This window comes from Miniopterus schreibersii, assembly GCF_964146895.1.
Source record: "Miniopterus schreibersii genome assembly, chromosome: 1".
Lineage (NCBI taxonomy): Eukaryota > Metazoa > Chordata > Mammalia > Chiroptera > Miniopteridae > Miniopterus > Miniopterus schreibersii.
Window position 1 is genome coordinate 135,144,183 of NC_138101.1, and position 18,976 is coordinate 135,163,158.

Sequence of the window (18,976 nt, forward strand, 5' to 3'; positions counted from 1 at the left end):
CAACAGGGGTTTTTTAATGCCTTGGTATAGGGCTGTTTCCTCTGAACTGGAGGAATGCAAAGGAATTCTCTAATCTTTAATGGCAGAAAAGAAACATCTTATAGTTGAAGAAGAATAAGATCATAAATGGAAAGTTCTCCTTTAAGAATTTTGACAGGGCCCTGGACTGTGTGGCTCAGTTGGTTGGAGCATCCTCTGGTCGCAGGTTCGATTCCTGGTCTTGGTACATACCCAGATTATGGGTTCAGTCCCTGAGTGGGGCGTGTACCAGAGGCAACCGATCGATGTTTCTCACATCGCTGTCTCCCTCTTTCCCGCTCTCCCTCTAAAAAAAATCAATAAAAATATATTCTCGGATGAGGATTTTTTTAAAAAAAGGATTTTGAAAGGGTTCTAAGAAATACATATATTAATTGCCAGGAACATTAGTCTCCACAGACAGCCTAGAACACCATAAACCATGGTCCATTAAAAACAAAAAAAAATTAAGACTTTTTTAAACTAGAGAGAGGAAAAGAATATTGAAAACAAAACAGCTGTTTTAGGTACTGAAAAGACATAGTCTTTGACTATTTGTACTATACCTATCATGCTTTTAGAAATTGATGCATTATTCAAAAAACTTTAGAAATTTAGCAAAAATTATAGTACTTAAGTCATGGGCAAAAACAAGCAAGCATTCTCATTTTCAAGTGGACTCTAAAAATTATACAAAAGCAGGCAGATTGTGCAGGGGAATAAAAAATTGGAGAAGCAACCTACAGAAGGATATATTTCACACTTGCGGGGGAGGGGGCTTTTCTCTGATGTCAGACTCCTGATGGCACAGAGGCAAAACACAAAGCTAAAATTGAAAGAAACGCCCTCCTGAAAAACATGGAGAACAGATTAAGTGCCAGGTTAATCCCAAAACTGGACTTGCATGGAGCAGACTCAGACCAGGAGATCAAAGCTGCGATGTGAACCACTGCCCAAGTCTCAAGCTAATTTCTGAGAGGACATGTGCAGGACAGACTCAAACCAATGTAGCAGTGGTTTCAGAAACTGCCCTGAGATTAGACCCACCCGAACAAGTTTCTTACTAATCACTGAGCTACACATGATGGAGAAAGACCCAAACCAACATAACAAATGGCTAAAGAGTTGAACTGAGATTTGAGCAACCACTGAAAAAAGGAAAGATACAACTTACAGTCTGAACTAAACTAGTTGATTTCCTGCTAAAACAAAAACATCAACATTCTCCAGAGGATCATTTTTAAAAATAAAAGAATTTACACCACAGAATATTTAAAAGGCTTAAGATGAACTCCAAAATTATTCAATATACAAATGTTAAAAACAAAATTCAGCCTTAGCGGGTTTGGCTCAATGGTTAGAGCGTCAACCCACAGACCTAAGGGTCTCAGGTCTGATTCTGGCCAAGGGCACAAAACTCGGTTGCAGGTTCGATCCCCAGCCCTGGTCTGGTTTCCCGCGGGAGTTAATCAATCGATGTGTCTCTCTCACATCGATGTTTCTCTCCCTTCCACTCTCTATGGAAAAAAAAAAAAAAATTCAATTGAGTAAGTTTGAAGAATTAATTGGCTTTATTGAACAATTCATGAATTGGGTAACATCCCACTGGGCAAATAAGTGTGCTGAGAAGCTGTACAAAATGGAAGGTTTTTATAGGAATGAACAGGGAAGGACAAGAAAGTTATTAGCAAAAGAGAAGAAATAAATGTTTCAGGCAGAATTACCTTTCTTGGGGGTGGGAGGGAGAAGGGTGGACAAGGATCTCATCAGGCGGAGCACCTCACTAGTGTTGATCAGGAGATTCCAGACTGACTGGTTTAAGGTCACACTCCAGGGAGGGGCTGAAATTAAAATTAAATCTTGGTTGGTAGTCCTGAGGGCAAGCAACTTCACTTTAGGCTTGTTGTTTCTTTCTTTTAACACAAAGAACCAGAAAATTGACTAATATTTATCTAAGTATAAGGTAATCAACAGATGCAATTGTCAAGATGACTAAGATGCTAAAACTAATAGAAAAAGAAGTTAAAGCAACTCTTTTAACTACCGTCCTGGAAGTAAAAAAAAGCACGCTTGAAATTGTCAAAATAACATAAACAGAGCCACTTTTAAATGGAGGTAGATCTGCCATGCCAGAGGAACTGCTTTGCACATCTTATGCCTTGAATCTTCAGAATGTTAAAATGGGTAAAAATTACCCTGGCTGGTTTGGCTTGGTGGTTAGAGTGTTGACCCTCAAACCGAAGGGTTCTGGGTTTGATTCTGGTCAAGGACACATTAAGAAAATAATAATAATAAAATAAAATGGGTAAAATAACTCTTAACTGGGTGTAAAGTAACCATTTCCCAAAAACTTGTTAGCAAAAATAACAAGAAAATAGTTATTTCTGACTACTAGACTGATGACTACAGGCCTGAAAAAGTTTTTTAATTGTTTAGAATTAACATCACTATGTTATGTCATCTGCACCAATAGAAATAGATGATGTAATTGTTTACCCTTCCCATTCTCATAAATACCCATTGATTTTGTCTCCTAATTAGAACACTGGACTTCTGCCTGAATCAGTGCATTCCTAGTAGCTGTTTTTATTGATCTTAAATAAATGCTTGTTACCTCTCACTTTGAAAGGCTTTTTATTTTAGATTAACAAAATTAATGATAAGATGGGAATTCTCAACAAACAAATAGAACCTACCAAAAAAAAGCAAACAAAAATCTTAGGACTAAAAATACAATAAATGAAATAAAATCTCACAGTAAGGGCTCAATAGTAGAATAAAGATGATAGAGAAAAGAGTATGTGGACTTCAAAAGAGATGAGTATAAATTATCTTACTCAGCAATTGCCAAACAAGGATGACTCTGCCTCTCCCCCAAGAAGACATTTTCCAATTCTACACACATTTTGGTTGCCACGACTTGAGGGCAGAGTATTACTGGCACCTAGTGAGTAGAGGCCACAGGTACTTTCCAAAAATTCTACAATTTATAGAACAGGCTCCCAGTAAAAATTTATTTGGCCCAAAATGTTAATAGTGCCAAACTCAAGAGACTCTGATCAAAGTTAAGAACAAGAAAAAAAACTGAAACAAAAAATGGACAGAGCCCCAAAGACATGTGAGAATATAACAAAAGTCTAAAATATATATAACTGGAATCCCAGAAAGGAGAAAGATTGGAGCTTAAAATGTATTTTAAAAAAGAATGGACAAAAGCATGACTAATTTGATGAAAGACACAAATTTACAAATTCAAGAATATTGGCAAACCTAAAACAAGATAAAATCAAAGAAAATTACACTGAAACCCATCATAATTAAACTACTGTCAGCCAAAGGTTATATACTAATATATAATATATGTAAAATAATGTATATGGTAAATTTATTGGCTGGAAAAAACAGATGATAGCTGATATAGATAGAAGATAAATTAGATAGATCCATGATAGATGGTAGATAGATGATAGATATAGTTAGATAGATGATAATAGATAGATAGATGATAGATGATAGATAGATAGATGATAGATAGATGATAGATGATAGATAGATAGATGATAGATAGATGATAGATGATAGATAGATGATAGATAGATAGATAGATAGATAGATAGATAGATAGATGATAGATAGATAGATAGATAGATAGATGATAGATAGATAGATGATAGATGACAGATAGATAGATAGATAGATGATATAGATAGATGATGATAGATAGATAGATAGATAGATAGATAGATAGATAGATAGATAGATGATAGATAGATAGATAGATAGATGATAGATAGATAGATGATAGATAGATAGATAGATAGATGATAGATAGATAGATAGATAGATAGATAGATAGATAGATAGATAGATAGATAGATGATAGATGATAGATGATAGATAGATAGATAATAGATAGAGATAGATAGATAGATAGATGATAGATGATAGATAGATAGATAGATAGATAGATAGATAGATAGATGATAGATAGATAGATAGATAGATAGATGATAGATAGATAGATAGATAGATGATAGATAGATGATAGATGATAGATAGACAGATGATAGATAGATAGATAGATAGATAGATAGATAGATAGATAGATAGATAGATAGATAGATAGATGATAGATAGATGATAGATAGATAGATGATAGATAGATGATAGGTGATAGATAGATAGATAGATAGATAGATAGATAGATAGATAGATGATAGATAGATAGAGATAGATAGATGATAGATGATAGATAGATAGATAGATAGATAGATGATAGATAGATAGATAGATAGATAGATAGATAGATAGATAGATGATAGATAGATAGATGATAGATAGATAGATAGATGATAGATGATAGATAGATAGATAGATAGATAGATAGATAGATAGATAGATAGATGATAGATAGATAGATAGATAGATAGATGATAGATAGATAGATGATAGATAGATAGATAGATAGATAGATAGATAGATAGATAGATAGATAGATGATAGATAGATAGATGATAGATAGATAGATAGATAGATAGATAGATAGATAGATAGATAGATAGATGATAGATAGATAGATGATAGATAGATAGATAGATAGATGATAGATGATAGATAGATAGATAGATAGATAGATAGATAGATAGATAGATAGATAGATAGATAGATGATAGATGATAGATAGATAGATAGATAATAGATAGAGATAGATAGATAGATGATAGATGATAGATAGATAGATAGATAGATAGATAGATAGATAGATAGATAGATAGATAATAGATAGATGATAGATGATAGATAGACAGATGATAGATAGATATAGATAGATAGATAGATGATAGATAGATAGATGATAGATAGATAGATAGATAGATAGATAGATAGATAGATAGATAGATGATAGATAGATGATAGATAGATAGATGATAGATAGATGATAGATGATAGATAGATAGATAGATAGATAGATAGATAGATAGATAGATAGATAGATAGATAGATGATAGATAGATAGAGATAGATAGATGATAGATGATAGATAGATAGATAGATAGATAGATAGATAGATAGATAGATAGATAGAAGATAGATGATAGATAGATAGATAGATAGATAGATAGATAGATAGATAGATAGATGATAGATAGATAGATAGATAGATAGATGATAGATAGATAGATGATAGATAGATAGATAGATGATAGATAGATAGATAGATAGATAGATAGATAGATAGATAGATGATAGATAGATGATAGATAGAGATAGATGATATAGATGACGATAGATAGATGATAGATAGATGATAGATTATGATAGGTAAATAGATAGATGATAGATAGATATAGATAGATGATAGATAGATTATAGATGATGATGATAGATAGATGATAGATGATGATGATAGATAGATAGATGATAGATATAGATAGATAGATGATAGATGATAGATAGATAGATAGATAGATAGATAGATAGATAGATAGATAGATAGATGATAGATAGATAGATAGATAATAGATAGATGATGATAGATAGATAGATAGATAGATAGATGATAGATAGATAGATAGATAGATAGATAGATAGATAGATAGATAGATGATATAGATAGATGATAGATAGATAGATAGATAGATGATAGATAGATAGATAGATAGATAGATGATAGATAGATAGATAGATAGATAGATAGATAGATAGATAGATATAGATAGATAGATAGATGATAGATAGATAGAGATAGATAGATAGATGATATAGATGATGATAGATAGATGATAGATAGATGATAGATTATGATAGGTAAATAGATAGATGATAGATAGATATAGATAGATGATAGATAGATTATAGATGATGATGATAGATAGATGATAGATAGATGATAGATGATGATGATGATAGATAGATAGATAGATAGATAGATAGATAGATAGATAGATAGATAGATAATAGATAGGTGATAGATGACAGATAGATAGATGATATAGATAGATGATGATAGATAGATAGATAGATGATAGATATAGATAGATAGATAGATAGATAGATAGATAGATAGATAGATAGATAGATATAGAGATAGATAGATGACAGATAGATGATAGATGCATATATACATTGGGAAGCAATTATTTTAATAACCATGGATTACTTATCACAAAACATGGAGCCAGTAAAAACACAGAGACAGTAAAATACCATCTTTAAAGTAAAAAAATGAATATGGGATTATTCATTGGTGCAGCCACTGTGGAAAACAGTTTGGAGATTCCTAAAAAAATTAAGAATAGGACTACCATATGATCCTGCTGTAACACTTCTGTATATTTAGCCAAAGAATATAAAACACTAATTTGAAAAGCTCACCCCTAAGATTATTGCAGCATTATTTACAACAGCCAAGATACAGAAACTATCTAAGTGCTCATCAACCAATGAATAGATAGAAGTTGTGTGACATGTACACATAATAGAATATTACTCAGCCATAAAAAATATGAAATATTATTATTTATGAAACATGGATGGGGCCTGATGGTATTATGTAAAGTGAAATAAGACAAAAAAGACAAAAATTGTATGATTTTTTTCACATGTGGAATATATATATTATGTATTTATCATATATATATAAACAAACACCCAAACAAAACAAAAGCAAACTCAAAGATATAGACAACATATTGGTAGTTACCTGAGGTAAGGGGGTGTGGCAGGAGGGCAAAGTGGGTAAAGTGGGTCAAATGCATGATGGCAGAAGGAAACTAGACTTTGGTAGTGAACATGATATGGTATATACAGAAGTCAACTAATGTTGTACTCTTGATAGTTATATAATGGTATTAACTGCTAGCTCAGTAAAAATTTAATCAATTAACTAAAATAAAATAAAATGGAAAAAAATACTGTCAACACAGAATTGAAGATCCAGTGGTGAAAAATCTTTCCAAAATAAAGATGAAATAAAGACACTTACAGTTGAAGTCAACTAAGAAATATAGACCTGTTCTAAAAAAGTGCTAGAGGAAGTTTTTTAAGGTTAAAGGAAAACACAACATTTTAGACACATCCTGGTATCAGAGGAAAATGTGAATCTTCAGGGGTAAAGGAAGAATACAAGACATGATAAATAGCTGATAAGTAGAAAAGACTTCTTATTCTTCTTTTAAGTTTTAAAATACTTGCAACTAATTATGGCAGTGTTTTTAATGTATGTAGATGTAACATATGAACAATTATAACAAATCTCAAAACTGGTGGATAAAGAGACATATTGTGCAAGATTTTAACATTTTACATGAAATAATATTAACTCTCAGAAGACTCTGAATATACACATGTGTGTTGTAAACTCTAGAACAACTGCTCAAAACAGTGCAAAGAGATAGAGCCAAAAAGCCAATATATAAAATGGAATTTAAAATGAATCCAAGTAAACCAAAACAATCAGTAAAAAAGAGATGAGAAAACAAAAATTTAAATGGGTAAAACAGAAAAACAATAATGAAATAGTATACTTAAATTCATGCCAAGTAATCTATTGCAACAGATAGAAAATTATTTTCTCAGGTCCAAAGTAGAGGGAGAGAGGGATTGTAAAGAGCAAAAGATACCTTTGGGGGTGCTGAAAAAGTTCATTACCTTGATTGTGACATATACATATGTTAAAACTGATCAAACTGTACACTTTAAATATGTGCAGTTTATTGCACTGCAAGTATAAATTAATAAAAGGCAAAAGCCACACCTAAGAGATTAGTCATCAAGTATTTATGTTCACCAACTTGTATCCCTTCTACAATTCCCAATAATTATCCCAGCTGAACTGAAGATAACTTTTTTTTCTTCATTCTTCCTATTCAAATGTCCCAAATCCTAAAGAAAATGTATCTTAAATTTTTTGTATTAACCTCACCAAAATTCTCACTCTCTCATAACAAAAATGAAGCCAGAAAACACAGGAGGCTCTCAGATGCATCCCCATACTTCCTCTATCAAGTGTACTTCCCAGGACTGCATCCCAAGCCCTGTTTCTCTGTCCTATATTCTCTTGTGCCACATGAAAGGCAGACTCACATTTACTGCCTGGCTCATCAGGCACCAGACTTGCCTCTACTGGATACATTTATACCTATTCAAAGAGTCATTCTGTATGAGTAAGCAGAGAGCCAACAAGACCATCTTAGAGTCAGGTCTACAGTTGCTCAAACTTCTGGTTCAGAATCCTCCTTACTGCTGACTTAATGATCTGTGTATACATTTATTTATATAAGTGCTCTAGGTTAATACTTAAAACACATGTGTGGAGAACCTGCATTTGAGTCCTGGCTCTGCTGCTAACTACCTATGTGATCATGAATAAGTGACTTGAAGTCTTAGTGCCTCACTATCCATGTATTCACAATGGGCCTAGTAACATAAAACAATTTTTGAGAGAATTAAATGATCTGATGTACATTAAAGACTAGAATAGTGGAAACATAGAGCAGGGCCTATATTAAGATATGAGCTCTATTAGGGCAGCAAATTTTGTTTGTTCTGTGTACTGTCTCTTAGATTATGATCTGGCACAGAGTAGACACAAATAATTTTTGTTGAATAAATTTGTTTAATGAAGAAATTGGTAGCTTTATTGTAGTAGCAGTAATAATTTTCCTACTCATTAATTTAACAAATATTTGAAAAGATTTTATTGTGATGTAGACACTTCTTATTATAGAGATATAAGAATTTTACTTTTAAAAAAAAATTTTTATTGTTGATTTTTTGAGAGAGAAAGAAAGAGATATCGATTTGTTGTTTCACTTACTTATGCATTCATTGGTTCGTTTTTTGTATGTGCCCTGACCAGGGATCAAACCCACCACCTTGGTGTATGAAGACAATGCTCTAACCAACTAAGCTACCTGGTCAGGGCAAAAATTTTGCTTTAATGTGCATGGAGAAGACCACCCTATGCCTGACATGTAATTTCCCCAAAAAGAAACTGTAAGAAATGTTCCATCTTCTCTTTCCATTTGGGTGGTCTTATGTAACATTCTCTCCTCCTCCTCCCTTCATTCTTGTATTTCTTTCTTCCTTTAAGAATCTATTGCTTCTTGGGCTGACATTTCCCTACAAATCAGGCCTTCATGGCCCAGCTTGTCAAGGAGACATTTGCAACCTCATCTGTTGCAGGTGTGCCTCTAAATACAATATTTCCCTGCTTGACTTGGGATGAGTCAGGGGCTAGAGTTTTATGCACTGTTGAACACATGGATTATTTCTTGCATTCAAGACTTACACATTCAAAATCACAAATTTGAACTGTGATTAAGAAACTACAGCGACAGACTCTGTTTTCACTGTCACCATTAAAGTACTTCATGTGAGGCATGGTTACTTCTTGTTCTGCTGTGTTCTTGGAGTTGATTTGGATGAATTTCATGCCAACAGGAGTGCCTGGGGTGAGTGGGGGGTGACAACAACAGTACAATAGTAAACTAGATCCTGGTCCCTAAACCAGAGATGATAAAGTCAGACACCGAGCATCCATGCTTCTCCTTGCTGCTCAGAGTTTGTGCTCAGCGCCCCCTGCAGCTTCTGTCACTGTGTCACTCAGTACGCAGTAGTACATTGCCGAATCTGACTGCTGGACGGAGGCTTTCTCCAAGTGGAAGGTATTTGGTTGTTTGCTGTATGTGGCTTCAAAACCTTTGTTGCTTCCCTTCTCACTGGCCTTCACGGCTTTCAGGAGGAGCTGTGGACCTTCTCCAGGATACTGAACATACCAGAAAAGAACGGGATACCGTGTGGTTTCATAGGAACAGTTCACAATCAGAGAATTCCCTTCTGAGAGGATCACTTGGCCTTTTGTCTGGGTCACCGAATCACCATTGTTTCTTCCTGGAAAGAAAAAATATATATATATATATAGCAATAATGGTTCTGGTTATCTTGGATATGATCTGGGTCCTTACCCCTTAAAGAAAATCATGGTTTAAAATTTTCAACATAATGGGAAGAAAGACTTTAAGCTTTCTGTGCCATTTTACTTACCAAACGTTAAGAACAGCATAATCACTGGTCCTAGAAAAGAATTCATTCTTAAAGTCTCTGGTGTCCTTGCGTTTTTACTTCTGAGTGTGAGGAAAGTTTACTTTAAAGTCAGAATGAAAGGGTGAATGTGAGCACAGAATTTAAGCAGGAAATGTGCCTCTGTTAGGAAAATGCACCCCCTTGTGGCCAAGATACTAAACTCGTAAGAATGTTAACCTCTTCTCTCAAAAGTCAATCTTACATCCTAACCTCTGGCTTTCTTTTTTTCTTCTTCTTTTTTTTTCTTTTTTATGACACCTGTCAACTGACAGAAGGTCCTTTGAAAATCAAAAGAATATTTGTATTTTAAATCATTTTCATTTTTTAATTACAGTTGACATACATTATTATATTAGTTTCAGGTGTACACTGCAGTGATTAGACATTACATAACTTACTAAGTGATCATCCTGATATATTACCTGACAGCCAGAAATTATGTGGAACCCTGAGCTGGGGAGCTTGGTGTGAGGCTGGGACCCCTTGCTCCACAGGTGGGACCTCTGCAGCAAAGGGAGCCCTTCCAATTTTTATCTACCACACATGGCTGTGGGACCAATACTTCCATGTCCGGCCCCTTTCAGCAGTCTGGAAGTGGCTTCTTCTTTAATTCCCTAATTGTAGCACTTCCATTCAGCCAGATTTTAGGCTGTTGTGAATGATGGTTGTTCTGTAGTTTAGTTGTAATTTTGATGTGGTTGTGGAAGGAGGCGAGTACCAAGTTTACCTAAACCACCATTTTGACCAGAAGTCAACAATTTGTATTTTAAATAAGCTTATTTTTTTTCTCCCCAGCACACTGCCTGACTTGGAAGCTTCATACCCTGACATTTCTGAAAATAATTCAATTTTACTTTTTCTTATTTAACCATTTTTCGCCTCCTTGAAATTCGCTGAAATATTATATAAGCAATGTGTAATATAAAATCGGATGAATAACAACACAGTATCTTTTATCATTAGTAGATGCTTTGGGATGGTAGAGAACCATTTCTCACCACTCTATTTCCACTTCTCCAACAATGTTGGACACTTAGCAGCAGGTGATAAAAAAAATTACAAAATCTTAAGTGCCCAGTTGACAGTATATAAGGCCACACATCAATGAACTAAGTTTTTATCTATACTGTTAAATATTGTTTAAACCTAAAGAAACTAGTAGAACTGTTGTGTAATCAGAAGACCTCTGTGATAATTTCCCCAGAAAATAGCTGATAGTGGACTATGACCACTGTAGTGTTCTATAAATTGTCATTTAGAATTGCTGTGGCTTTTATTTCAAAATATGTTGTTTTTTATTATTACAGAAAATTTTTAAGCCTTTATTAAGACTTTACTGTGAGCTCTAAAGGTAGGTTACATACACTTAATAAGTTGCTCAATAAATGCTTTTGAATGTGTGTACAATAAATGGCACAAGAAATTTGTTTTGTCATTGAGATGAAAAATGAGACCCTGCTAATGTGTATCTCTGACTACTGCTTCACAATTAATATATTTTTTAAAAATTCTGAATTCCATGCTCTCTGTTTCTATTCCCACTTTTCTCATCTAAGATCTTCCCTTTGTAATAACAGTCTTCCACCGCTTAAAACTGGAGCTGTAAACTTATAGCTGTAACCATTCCATCAGCTTAGATATCCATAATGATTACTGAGTAATTCCCACTTAATGCAATGAAAGGAAATTTGAGGATCTCCAGACTGAAAAAATATAATGTGAAGAAGGTAAAGGTTTTGTTTCTGTTCATGGTGGCTCTCAGTTCTCTATACAGGGTTATTCTGTTGTCAACTTGGTTGCGTAGAAATCTACAAATTCCTTTCTTGTTATGGTTCTGAGTACAAAAGTGAATTTTCACAAGATTTGGGAGGCAGACAGGAAGCAACAGGCATTATCTTCTGAAGATCACTATGGGTTAAAGATGGTGAAAGGCAAACATAGCACTGATAGCTGGTTCCACTTTGTTCTTGCTGTTCCCTGGGGGAAACTGATCACTACTAACCAACTCCACAGTGCATAAAATTATGTTAACACAATACCTCTCAAATGCTAAAGTTATCACATAATCTACTGCAACAGTTTATACGTGAATCCCATGCTGATTCACCACAAGTAACTGCTCATTGTGATGTGCAACCTGTCAGAACTTATCACCATCCCACTGACCTCTAATACTGAGTACCTTGTCACCATCTGACCATGAGTAATTTAATTCCAGAATCTCATTCTGCCTATTTGTTTCTAGGACCACTTCTGTACCAAAATTCTTAGATTTAATTTCTCCAGAAGCCAACCTTGAAGAAGGGATTTGAGTACAGTTTATTTGGGAAATGCAAGAAACATAGGTAAGGAAGAGGGGATGTGGTACATGGAATATCAAGTAAGTGGATGTTTGAAAATAGGAGTTATTTTATGCCGCTGACAAGGTGAAAACTGGTAAGAACATTTTAGAGAGCAACTGGGCAATACCAAGTAAGTTTTTAAAAATGCAAATCATATAACCCAGCAATGCACTTCTAGGTATATGACATAAAACATTCTTCATCCATATATAAGGAAACATTTATAATTATATTCATTGTATAATTTTTATAATAAAAAATTCTAAACACCCCTTAAGCAAGGGATTAACAAAGCACTTTCTCCTACATGAAAATGTTAGGTTAACTCTCTACCTCTGTTCATCTGGAACTCTGATAAATATGGAATTACTGGGTAACACTGTTATGATCAAATGATCTCTAATTGGTAAATTGCACCTAGATGACAAATGAAGTGTGATTACTTGGTTGGAAGCCATAGCTTTGGGGCATTGATTTTGTAACAGTTGCAGGAGATATTGCTTCCTTTGGGGGCATGGGGCTTCTAAATCTGAGTGGTCTGTTTGGCCTTGTTCCCTCATACCTGAGTATTTGATGTGGGAGAATACAAGAGGGGGTTGCAAAAAAAGATAGCTCCTGAACTCCTATCTAGACAGCTGAGGAGACTCCTCTTAAAAACACTCCTGACCCTGGCAGTGTGGCTCAGTTGGTTCGAATGTTGTCTCGTACACCAAAAAAGGTTGTGGTTTCAATTCCCAGTCAGGGCACATACCTAGGTTTCAGTTTCCATCCCCTGTCGGGCTGCATATGGGAGGCAACTTATCGATGTTTCTCTCTCATGTCAATGTTTCTCTCTCTTTCTCTTTTCCCCTCCCTCTAAAAATCAATATAAAAATTTTTTTTAATTTAAAAAAACAACATATCCTCAGATGAGGATTAAAAACAAATTCCTGGCATGAGGGAAGCCAAAATTTATGTGGCCTTTATAAATGATTATCTTGCTGAGCCTAAGACCATAACTGATGACATTGCATGATATAAATGTCCATAAAAATTGGGCCTATGATATATTCCTAAAATAAGAGTATATAAGAATAGTAGTTAGACTTTTTCTTTTCCACTGAGAGGAATGACAAAGCAATATGCTTCATGTTGTTCCATAAAAACAGAACTTTTTCAAAAATTAGAATTAATTTCAAAAACAGAACTTCTAAGATGGGAGTAAAGGACTGACTAATTAGTATTCCAATTAAATGAAATTGTTGATATCCACCTGATTAATGGAGAACATATTGAAACCTTCCACGAAGATCTCGCTTTTACACTGGACACATTGGCTTCACCAGATTTACCCAAGATAGATGATGACCTAAAAGATCTACCAAGTGGCTCACTGACATATCGCTTAGAAGATCTGGCCTATACAAGAAGTGGGGATAAAGGCAACTCTGCAAATATAGGCATCATAGCACGGCACCCACTCCACTACCCTTACTTAAAAAAATTTCTTACTGCACAAGCCATAGAAGACTATTTCCAAAATATTCTGCATAAAGAACAGCCTGAAGAAAATTCAATGATAAGATATGAATTGCCAGGAATATATGCATTAAACTTTGTTTTGAAAAATTCCCTCGGTGGTGGAGGCACTGCCTCCCTGAGAATCAACCCACAGTGCAAAGCACTTGGACAAATGGTTCTGGACTTCCAGATAAAAGGTGTTCCTGATTTAAAGTCATTGGTAGGTGGCTAAAAGGGCTTTAGCTTTGGGAAACGTATTCTTAGTACAAATGCAAAATTGAATAGAAAGTAAAATGTAGAAAATACTCATTAAAGTAAACACTAGCTTGGTAGATTGAATGCCATCATTAAAAATGTGGTCACTCACAGGTAGAATAGGTGATTTTTAACAATATAGAACTACAAATACCAAAGATACATGTGAGACACACAACAGAAGTGATAGATATATCCCAGAAGCCTTTAGTGACATTCTTTCTTCTGTCAAGCATATACTTTAAAAACTTGATAAACTGTGATTTGTTTAATAATATATTCACTTTTAGAGTCTCTCTCTCTGATCCCCAAAACCATGCTGGGATAATCTTGTTATTTGTTTGAAGGTCATCTTACTCTTCTTTGTAAATGTTTTTAAACATCATGCTACTTATTCTAAACAATCTTTATGCATAAGCATATAGATTAAGTTCAGGTTCAAAGAAGCAGTCTATTCATTATTAGAAAATTTGAACACATTTGTAGTATTCTTCAAACTGAATTAGGAAAAATAGAAAATATCTGAATATTTTATCCTCAGTAAGAAGAAGTTTGAAAAGTTAATGACATGATGTCCTAATACTTTGAACTCAAATTAAATTCAAGGTTTGCTATATAACTATTTTCATATTTTAGTCCAGGGGACAACATTAACCACTTTTAATCAACTATCAATATTTTATGTTCCATGGTAAATAGTATGGTGATAATTTTGCAGTGATTTGATATAAAAAATGTGATTAAGAATTTTAATGAATTACTCTGATAAACCTGATTTTCCCTAGTGCCTATCATTAATATGTTATCCTTATCAGTACCCCACCACACCCCTAATTTAATACTAGAGATTGAAATCACTACGTGAGAGCCTATTGTCACGTAACAAATGAGGGAAAAGATCAAGCTCCTAGGAATATGCATGTAAAATTTAATGTAAATAAATGCTCCGAATGATTAAAAAAAGAAAAAAAAAGAATAGTAGTTAAAGTAATGAAATGTCTGTATGTATAAATTTTTTAAATCTGAAAAATATTTTTAATGAAAAAAGCAAGTTTCACAATCACATAAAGAGTGATATAGCATTCATGTAAAGTTTAAAAACACAAAATACATCACCACACATTGTTTAGAGATAAACATACATGTATTAGAAATATAAAAACATGGACATGACAAAGTTTATAATAAGTTTGTCTTGGGAAGGAAGAAGAGAGGCTGAGGAGAAAAATAAAACAGATGGCAATTTCATCTGTAATATTTTATTTATTTTTAAAAAATTGAAACAGTATATGGGTATAACTATATTAATATAAAGAGATACAAATAATAAAATAGTTTTAATGTTACAATTTTTTAATATTGCAAATATAATTATATTTAAGTAATTGGAAATTTCTTTTATCTCCTTCACATATTTATGTATCATGTAACGATTTTCACAATAATAGAATAATTATGTAAATAAAACAAACTTTGATATCTCAGGCAGGGTTGCTGGTGTCAGGATGAAAAATGTTTTCCCAGGTGCTTGAAGACCTTGGTGCCAGGAATTGTGTGACCTCAGCACTCAGCTTCAGATTGGAATCCAAAGAAACTGGCATTTCTTCTTCTCATACATATTGAGAAAGTACCCACTTGTGGTCATATCGGATATTGGAATTGAGTTGGTGCCATAAATCTCATAAAGCCTCTCAAAATGAAACAGATTAAATGAGCATAAATTTCTTATGAGTAACTTTATGTATCTTACCCCATTTTCAAAAAGCTTTCAAATACACATAACACAAGTACCCTTAACAATATTGTTACAAGATAGTGAGAAGCTAGGAAAATTCCAGGTTAGGAGGAAAAGGGAAACTGAGACAAGAAAATTAAACAAGGCCAAATGGTCTAGACAGCTTGCAGCCAATTCGCAGCAAAACCTTATCTAGAGAACAAATGGCTAATTCCTCTCCTCACTAACCAAAGAATTCGGGAAAGAAGGGGGAATTTTATTACCTCTTCTCCATAGCCAGAGAATACAAAGTATAAATCACCCTGGAACTGCTAAGGCAGGAGCGGGGAAGGGGGCAGAAAGGAAGGGAGAGCTTATCTTACCCACTAAACAAAGAAGTCAGCCATTTGGGGGAAGGAGGAAAGAAGAGAAGAGGGAGTTTTCATCTCACTGTTTAAAGAGAGAAGCCAGCAGTCTCGGGGCTTATTAAAGATGAAATCATGAGATGCTTTTCATAAATTCTGGGAAAGTCATGCAAAGTAAAAGGGAGACCTTGAGAGTTAATCTGTACCAAGATGTATGGCAGAGGAATTTTAAAACCTATTGACAGAGAAGTATAGAAAGCCAAACCTCTACCAGGCAGCACTTCTCAGATTAGCAGGGAAGTCTGTCTTTGCTTCATAAGCCAGACGTATTATGATAGGTTTGCTTGCCTTGTTTCTTGAATAAATTGGCTTTACTACAATGCAATCATCCATGGTCACTTATTTGAATTCCTTCCTACAAGACTGACAAGAACCAACGAGACAGCCCTCTCCAACTCAGGGAGCTGTCCGATAACACTTTTTCTGGTGTTTCTGGTGCCTATAAAAACACAATTTGAAAAATAATGCTGATTCCTACTGGTGTCCCCTTTGGCTAAAGTAAATTGCTGAACACAATTACTATTATTTTCAATACCTTTGAATTTCTATAATTTTAATCACTTATCCATCACAGCATCAGGAAGTACACAACTAAAAAACCCAACCTCTTCCCTATTCTACCCCTTTACTTTCCTTCAAAGTCATCATTAACTTTTAAGGCTTCAGAGTACTTACGAATGCAATGTTTTCTCATAGAGTTTTCCATTCTATCCAAGGGAGTCACACATTTATCACAAGCCCTTTGACCTTTTACTTCCCACTGAAACCCTTTTTTGTTGTTGTTTTTTGCTTGTTTTGGTTAATCCTCGCCTGAGAATATCTTTTTCCATTGCTTTTCAGAGAGAGTGGAAGGAAAGGAGGGAGAAGGGGGAAAGAGAGAGAGAGAAAAAACATTGACATGGGAGAGACACATCCACTCCTTGCCCCCCACAAGAGCACTGACTGGGGGTGGGGAGCGAACTGCAACCCTGCAACTCAGGTACAGGCCCTTGACCAGGAATCGAACCTGAGACCCTTTGCTGTGATGGCTAACACTCTAACCACTGAGCAATACTGGCTAGGGCCCCACTGAAATTCTTAATCTGTATATTTTGTAGGACATAGCTCATCTTTATATCTTGTAATTGCAATGTGAAACAAATGAGAAACAATTTCTGATATTCCAAGAGTAAAATCATATAAAAATACAATAGTGTAGGAAACAATGACAACATTTGTGAGAAACTGGCAAAAATTACTAACCCATCAATTTTGAAGATTTCTGGTATGAATTTACAGAATTTCAGATATCAAAAAAATAGAAATGTAATGTATAATTAGGAAAAATAAAGTAAACTTTAAAACAAATGGAATTGGACACCTAGTTGTAGCATTTCCTCTGTATTTAATAGCCCTTGAAGAAATACTAAACATTTTGAGTAATTCACGTTTCCTTCTGCGATACATCTAATAACTTACTAACATCTGCATGAGCATGCCATATTCTAAGCTACTCGCCATCCTAATCATTTCCTCCTTCCCAGATGAGGCACCTAAAAATGAAGGAAAAAGACCAGCACAGAGTGGAGCCAGGAAGAAAGATTCCAGGAAAGCGATCTTAAAATTACCAAGTTGGGAAGGTAGTAAGTTTGTAAGAAGGAAGGAAGTCATCCAAAGGAGTTCACTGTTGTTTTGAATTATTGAAAGATAAAATGATGAATGAAAAGTAAAACTCTCCTGTGCCATGTCCCAACTCTCATATCCAATCACTAAAGTATATCTGCCTCACACTGGCTCAGCAAGTCCCTGAACACCTCTACAATGAGTAGTAAGGACACTATGGCTTTTACTATGTCAGAATCCAAATTCTTTCAGATGCAGTTATCTTCCCTAGTGTCTCACAGAGTTTGTGTTCAGCTCCTCATGCAGTTCCCAGCACTGTGGCACTCACAGCACAGAAGTACACAGCTGAGTCACTCCAATGAGCAAAGTGTTTCCTCAGGTTGAAGGACGACTCGTTCTTTCTAAGTTCAGCTTCAAAATCTTTGATGCCTTTAACCAAGGTGTTCCCTGAAATGTACTTAAGTAGAAGCTGGAGGCCTTGGTTGGGGTATTGGACGTACCAGAAGAGAGATGGAGTTGCACCATAGACATACTTGCACCTCAGCTCCAGTGAGGCTCTTTCAGAGACACTGATGTGATTGTCAGGCTGGGTCACTGACTGGGCTCTGGAATCTCCTGCAAAATCAATGTTTTATCAGTGAAAGCAGTTCAGACTTTGCTATGAGAGGTAAGTACTTCTAGTCAGAATCTGTAGAAGTATAGACCATTATGGAATTTTACTCACTCAGGACAAATATCATTCCCAGTATTGAGATAAGCAATGGGAACATGGCTGAGCAGTAGAAACTCTGCAGGCTCTTTTCTGGAAAATCTTCCCGAGCAGGCAGGAAAGTGGCTGCAGAAACCAAGCCCTTGGAAGTAAGAGGTGTAGACAAGGCTAGGCTGAGCAACTTTCTTGCTTAGATGAAAATAAAAAATCTGTTGAAATGAGCCTGTAGCTTTCTGACGTCTGATTCTAGTCACTTGTCCTGTCTGCAAAGAACTCAGCCAGCTGCTGAGAGGAGGAGCTGAGTAGGTACTGATCTACAAGATGT

At 34.7% G+C, this 18,976-nt stretch overlaps 1 gene segment (V, D, J or C); it reads right to left on the minus strand.

Annotated features, from left to right (window-relative positions):
- Positions 1-9,577: 9,577 nt before the first annotated feature.
- LOC308549003 (T cell receptor alpha variable 9-1-like) lies at positions 9,578-15,846 on the minus strand. The segment is given in 2 exons: positions 15,837-15,846; positions 9,578-9,912 (listed from the first exon to the last, which is right to left on the minus strand).
- Between the last annotated feature and the right edge of the window lie 3,130 nt (positions 15,847-18,976).